Genomic DNA, 7,557 nt, shown 5'->3' with positions numbered 1-7,557 from the left:
TTACTGGGTTCCTGTGGTCATTCTAGTCCTGTCTTCTTTCGGTCCCAGGTGGTCGTCTCCTTTGGTATTCCTAGTTGATCCAGGAGAGGAGAGGAGAGGTGAGGAGAGGAGAGAAAGCGATCTGCTGCTCGTAGCTCTGCCTCCGGAAGTCGAATCCCTCAGTCAACAAATATTAAGTTATAAAAATGTGTGAAAATATTCCTTATATTATGTGTTATTAATAACAAAATTTAATTCAAGAGACTGTGAACATCTATAAATTCAGATCATATAGACACAACTTATTAGTTATTTCTTTCAGACAGTATTGGTCAATATGCACTGTTGCCTGGTGCCCAATGTTTAAAATATGTTTCATATGTTTTTTCTTTATTTTTGTTTGTTTCAGGTGGGATGGTAAATCCAATATACATTACTTTACTATGGCTGTCCATAGAAGACTATGGTGGCTTGTAATAAGTTAGTCACAGTGGCTTGTGATGCAGTAAAGATACATCTACAAAAACAATAATAATAGGCACAACAAAAAGGCCACTGTGTTTTCTTTAGCAGCACATTTACTAAAATTGGCATGATACAGAGAAGACAAGTATAGCGTTTGTTCATGGATAACTTGCAAGTTTGTGACATGTTCCATATATTTTTTTTTGTGAGTTTCTTTTTTTATTTCTTTGTTGGGGAATTAATGTTTTATATTTAACAGTAAATATAATAGTTAGTACATGCATAACATTGCACAGTTTCCCATATAACAATACAACCCCCACTAGGTCCTCTTACATGTTCCATATTTTTATGTAATGAACATGTAAACATTTTTTAAGTTAATATAAGAAAGAAAGTGGGTTATTAACAATATTTGATTAACTGAAATGAAAGCCAAAGAGAAACAGAAACAAAAAAATCATATGAAACAGTAGAACAGAAATTGCAAAATGGTAGACTGAAGCCTAATAACATTGATAACTACATCATCATCATTAATTTAATTGTCACCAGGGTTATAGCTGGGGTTTGGTGCTGGCACTATGAATCCACCACTCCCAGCAGCCATTTTTTTCCTTTTATTTCTTTCTGTTATACTTGATAGGACAGAGAGAAACTGAGAGGAAAAGGGAGATAGAAAAGAAGAGAGAGAAAGTCAGCGGTAGTGCAGTGGGTTAAGCACATGTGGTGCAAAGTGCAAGGACCAGCGTAAGAATCCCGGTTAGAGCCCTGGCTCCCTACTGCAGGGGAGTTGCTTCATAGGTGGTGAAGCAGGTCTGCAGGTGTCTGTTTATCCCCTTGTCTGTCTTCCCCTCCTCTCTCCATTTCTCTGTCCTAACAACAATGAAATCAACAACAACAACAATAATAACTACAACAGCAATAAAAAGACAACAAGGGGTACAAAAGGGAAAATAAATAAATAAAATAAAAAAAAAGAATAAGAAGAAAAGAAGAGAGAAAGACAGACCCTTGAAGACCTGCTTCATCACTTGTGAAGTGCCGCACTGCAGATGGGAAGCTGGGGCTTGAAACCATTTCCTTCCACATGGTAATGTGCTTAATTGGGTGTGTCACTACCTAGTCTCACGTAATTTTTCATTTAATTAATTTTTATTTTATTGAATATGTCAAAGAGAAATTGAGGAGGGAGAGGGAGATAAAGAAAAAGAGAGGGGGGGAGGAGGAAGATGGCGGACTGAGAAGCTGCTAACAGCGAGTGCTCTGATCGCATCGTCGGCAACGGTAGGATTTTCTGCCTTTAGCAGGCCAGTCAATAAGGGGTGACACCAAAGAGGTGATTATAATTTAATTTGGGTTAAGAATTAGAGTAAAGGTGACACGGACTAGCGGGGCTCCAGACTTCCCAGGCGGCGCCAGGCAAGGTGAGTGTGCCGGGCATTGTCCTCCGCCCGGGAAGGCAGCTCCTCTGCCGGTTGCAGAGCGCGGCGGGCAGAGGACCCGGAGAGAGCACTTTAGCTCAGGGGCTTTCTCTTGGGAGTCTCCAGGGTCCACTGCGACCCTGAGGGCGGATCCAAAGACTTCTTGAGTATAGCTCTCATTGGATCAAAGGAAGTGGAGCTAGTTTTCATTTTTGAGAAATCCTTTAAAAAAGTCTGGAGGGGGGGGTTTCCCGGAAGATGGTGGACGGAGAAGCTGCTAGCCTATGAGCTCCGAACACACTCCCCTGGAGACAATAGGATTTTCTGCCTTTAGAAGACAGCCAATAAGGTGTCCTTAGACACCAAGGAGGTGACTATAACTTAATTTGGGTTAAGAATTAGAGTAGGGAAAAAACTCTTTTTTCTTCCTTTTAATTTTCAAGCATACATCCTTCTCGCCACCCCCCTCCCCCATAAGCAGTCCCTGGGACCAGCTCCTAGCAGGATACCCCATAACACCAAACAGGGTGTTTTTTTTTTTGAATTCACTGATACACATTTGGGAAGTTCCTTGCACTGCTTTTTAATTACAACTCTTCTTATCTTCTCCCTTTTCTCTCTCTTATCTCTCTCTCTCTCTCTCTTTTTTAAATCTTGTCATACACTTCTTTCTTCTTTGCCTTTCTGAATTTGTGAATTACTTTGGGGAAGAAATCTGACTCAGAGTGGACTCTTTATGTGTGTATCTCTGCTCTAGTTCCCTTTCCCCTCTTGTTACCCCTAGAATATACACTGGATAGTAGATTTGCATAACTGTCTATTCTTGCTATCCTCTCTTTCTTTTCTCTTTCTTCACTGGGATTTGGTTACTATTTTTTCACGGACTGGAGAAATTGTTTGGCTAACTGGTAACGATTAAACTACTTCAATACTTACTTCAGTTGCTACTGTAATTCCGGAGGTTGGTGAGTGCAATTGTCATAAAGGTATTTAGTACAGTGTTACTTGTACTCAAGACACAACAACTGAGGAACAACAGAGAATAAAAAAAAGAGAGAAACACATAAATAAAAAAAATGGGTAGATTAAAAACAAATAAAACTGCTACTCCAATGAATGAAGACAAGAGCCCAGAAGAAACCACAAATCAGTCAGAAGTAACCATAGATAAGAAAAGTATGCAAGCAATAATAAACTTATTAATCACAGAAATGAAAACAACATTGGAGGAAAGGAATGGCAGTATTAGGGAAACAACAGTTGAGACCCCCAAGGAAAATACTGATTATCTTGAGGCAATTAGAGAACTGAAAGCTGAAATAGCTGTAATGAAGAAAGAAGCTGAGGCAAGGGAAAGCAGACTAACAGAAGCAGAAAACAGAATTAGTCAGACAGAGGATGAGTTAGAGAAAACTAAGAAAGAGGTGAAAGAGCTTAAAAAGAGATTGAGAGACACTGAAAACAACAACAGAGACATATGGGATGATATCAAAAGAAGTAACATTCATATAATTGGCCTGCCAGAGGAAGAAAGAGAGGAAGGGGAAGCAAACATTCTAGAGGAAATAATACAAGAAAACTTCCCAGACCTGAATAACAGAAAGGATATCAAGGTTCAAGAGGCCCAGAGAGTACCAAACAGAATCAACCCAGACCTGAAGACACCAAGACACATCATAGTCACAATGAGAAGAAGTAAGGATAAAGAAAGGATCCTAAAGGCTGCAAGAGAGAAACAAAAAGTCACATACAGGGGAAAAACCCATAGGATTATCTGCAGATTTCTCCACTCAAACTCTAAAAGCCAGAAGGGAGTGGCAAGATATATATCGAGCCCTGAATGAAAAAGGGTTTCAACCAAGGATAATATATCCTGCTAGACTTTCATTCAAGCTAGATGGAGGGATCAAAACCTTCTTAGACAAACAACAGTTAAAGGAGGCAACCATCACCAAGCCGGCCCTGAAAGAGGTACTAAAAGACCTATATAAACAAGAACATCACTATAATACTTGCAATATATCAGAGTAAACAAATTGTTTTTTAGAACAATGGCACTACAATACATTAAATCCATAATATCAATAAATGTCAATGGCTTAAACTCACCCATCAAAAGGCACAGGGTGGGGGGATGGATCAGAAAACATAACCCAACCATATGCTGCTTGCAAGAATCCCATCTGTCACAACAAGATAAACACAGACTTAAAGTGAAAGGATGGAAAACTATCATACAGGATAACGGTCCACAAAAAAGGGCAGGAACAGCCATTCTCATCTCAGACACGATAGATTTTAAATTAAATAAAGTAATAAAAGATAGGCAAGGACATTACATAATGATTAGAGGATCAATTAGCCAAGAAGACTTAACAATTATTAACATCTATACACCCAACGAGGGACCATCTAAATACATTAAGCATCTACTGAAAGAATTTCAAAAATACATCAATAGTAGTACAATAATAGTGGGAGACTTCAATACCCCACTCTCACACTTAGACAGATCAACAAAGCAGAGAACCAATAAAGATACAAGAGAATTGAATGAAGAGATTGACAGACTAGACCTCTTGGACATTTTCAGACTCCTCCACCCCAAAAAACTGGAATACACCTTCTTTTCAAATCCACATAACACATACTCAAGGATAGACCACATGTTAGGCCACAAAGACAGCATCAATAAATTCAAGAGCATTGAAATCATCCCAAGTATCTTCTCAGACCACAGTGGAGTAAAACTAACATTTAACAACAAACGGAAAATTATTAAAAGACATAGAATTTGAAAACTAAACAACATGCTCCTTAAGAACCACTGGGCCAGAGACTCACTCAAACAGGAAATTCAAATGTTCCTGGAAACTAATGAAAATGAAGACACAACCTATCAAAATATTTGGGACACAGCGAAAGCAGTACTGAGAGGGAAACTTATAGCCATACAATCACATATTAAACACCAAGAAGAAGCCCAAATGAACAACCTTACTGCACACCTCAAGGACTTAGAGGAAGAGGAACAAAGGAACTCTAAAGCAACCAGAAGGACAGAGATCACTAAAGTTAGAGCAGAAATAAACAACATCGAAAATAAAAGAACCATACAAAAGATCAATGAAGCCAAATGTTGGTTCTTTGAAGGATTAAACAAAATTGACAAACCCATAGCCAGACTCACCAAACAAAAAAGAGAGAAGACTCAAATTAATAGAATTGTAAACGATGCAGGAGATATCACAACTGACACCACAGAAATCCAGAGAATCCTGCGAAACTTCTATAAAGAACTATATGCCACCAAGCTAGAGAATCTGGAAGAAATGGAACAATTCCTAAAAACCTATGCACTTCCAAAACTGAACCAAGAAGAACTACAAAATCTAAATGCACCAATCACAGACAAAGAAATTGAAACCGTTATTAAGAATCTCCCCAACAACAAAAGTCCTGGACCAGATGGCTTCACAAACGAATTCTACAAAACTTTCAGGAAACAGTTAATACCCATACTTCTTAAGCTACTCCATAAGATTGAAGAAACAGGAATACTCCCTTCCACCTTTTATGAAGCCAACATCACCCTGATACCAAAAGCTGATAGGGACAGAACAAAAAAGGAAAACTACAGACCAATATCTCTGATGAACATAGATGCCAAAATATTAAACAAGATCTTGGCCAACCAGATACAGCAACACATCAAAAAGATTGTTCATCATGACAAAGTGGGATTCATCCCAGGAATGCAAGGCTGGTTCAACATCCGTAAGTCAATCAATGTCATTCACTACATCAATAGAAGCAAAGCCAAAAACCACATGATTATCTCAATAGATGCAGAGAAAGCCTTTGACAAAATCCAACACCCATTCATGCTCAAAACTCTACAAAAAATGGGAATAGATGGGAAATTCCTCAAGATAGTGGAGTCTATATATAGCAAACCTACAGCCAACATCATACTCAATGGACAGAAGCTGAAAGCATTCCCCCTCAGATCGGGGACTAGACAGGGCTGTCCACTGTCACTGTTACTCTTCAACATAGTATTGGAAGTTCTTGCCATACCAATCAGGCAAGAGAAAGAAATCAAAGGGATACAGATTGGAAGGGAAGAAGTCAAGCTCTCACTATTTGCAGATGATATGATAGTATACATAGAAAGACCTAAAGAATCCAGTAGAAAATTACTGGAAGTTATTAGGCAATATAGCAAGGTATCAGACTACAAAATCAGTGTACAAAAATCAGTGGCATTTCTTTATGCAAACACTAAATCTGAAGAAGAAGACATCCAGAAATCACTCCCATTTACTGTTTCAGCAAAATGAATCAAATACCGAGGAATAAAGTTGACCAAAGAAGTGAAAGACTTGTATGCTGAAAACTATGAGTCGCTACTCAAGGAGATAGAAACTGATACCAAGAAATGGAAAGATATCCCATGCTCATGGATTGGAAGAATAAATATCATCAAAATGAATATTCTCCCCAGAGCCATATACAAATTTACTGCAATACCCATCAAAGTTCCACCAAGCTTCTTTAAGAGAATAGAACAAACACTACAATCATTTATCTGGAACCTGAAAACACCTAGAATTGCCAAAACCATCTTAAGGAAAAGAAACAGAAATGGAGGCATCACACTCCCAGACATTAAACTATAGTATAAAGCCATCATCATCAAAACAGCATGGTACTGGAACAAAAATAGGCAAACAGACCAGTGGAACAGAATTGAAAGCCCAGAAGTAAATCCCAACACCTATGGACATCTAATCTTTGATAAGGGGGCCCAAAGGATTAAATGGAAAAAGGAGGTTCTCTTCAATAAATGGTGCTGGGAAAACTGGGTTGAAACATGCAGAAGAATGAAATTGAACCACTTTATCTCACCAGAAACAAAAATCAACTCCAAATGGATCAAAGACCTAGATGTCAGACCAGAAACAATGAAATACTTAGAGGAAAACATTGGTAAAACACTTTCCCACATACACCTCAAGGACATCTTTGATGAATTAAACCCAATTTCAAGGAAGACTAAAGCAGAAACAAACCAATGGGACTACATCAAATTGAAAAGCTTCTGTACATCCAAAGAAACGATTAAACAAACAGAGAGACCCCTCACAGAATGGGAGAAGATCTTCACATGCCATACATCAGACAAGAAACTAATCACCAAAATATATAAAGAGCTCAGCAAACTTAGCTGCAAAAAAGCAAATGACCCCATCCAAAAATGGGCAGAGGAAATGAACAAAACATTCACCACAGAAGAGATCCAAAAGGCTAACAAACATATGAAAAACTGCTCTAGGTCACTGATAGTCAGAGAAATGCAAATTAAGACAACACTAAGATACCACTTCACTCCTGTAAGAATGGCATACATCAAAAAGGACAGCAGCACCAAATGCTGGAGAGGATGTGGGGACAGAGGAACCCTTTTACATTGCTGGTGGGAATGTAAATTGGTACAGCCTCTGTGGAAAGCAATCTGGAAAACTCTCAGAAGGCTAGACATGGACCTTCCATATGACCCAGTAATTCCTCTCCTGGGGTTATACCCCAAGGACTCCATAACACCCAACCAAAAAGAGGTGTGTACTCCTATGTTCATAGCAGCACAATTCATAATAGCTAAAACCTGGAAGCAACCCAGGTGCCC

General features: G+C 38.7%; 1 non-coding gene across 1 annotated transcript; it reads left to right on the top strand.

The window, feature by feature from the left end:
• The first annotated feature begins 536 nt into the window (after positions 1 to 536).
• Positions 537 to 643, top strand: LOC132542793 (U6 spliceosomal RNA). The gene has a single exon (XR_009553765.1). It is a non-coding gene; the product is annotated as a U6 spliceosomal RNA (small nuclear RNA).
• The last annotated feature ends 6,914 nt before the right edge of the window (positions 644 to 7,557 follow it).

This window comes from Erinaceus europaeus, chromosome 1 (assembly GCF_950295315.1).
Source record: "Erinaceus europaeus chromosome 1, mEriEur2.1, whole genome shotgun sequence".
Lineage (NCBI taxonomy): Eukaryota > Metazoa > Chordata > Mammalia > Eulipotyphla > Erinaceidae > Erinaceus > Erinaceus europaeus.
This window is presented reverse-complemented; position numbering and strand designations above follow the sequence as displayed.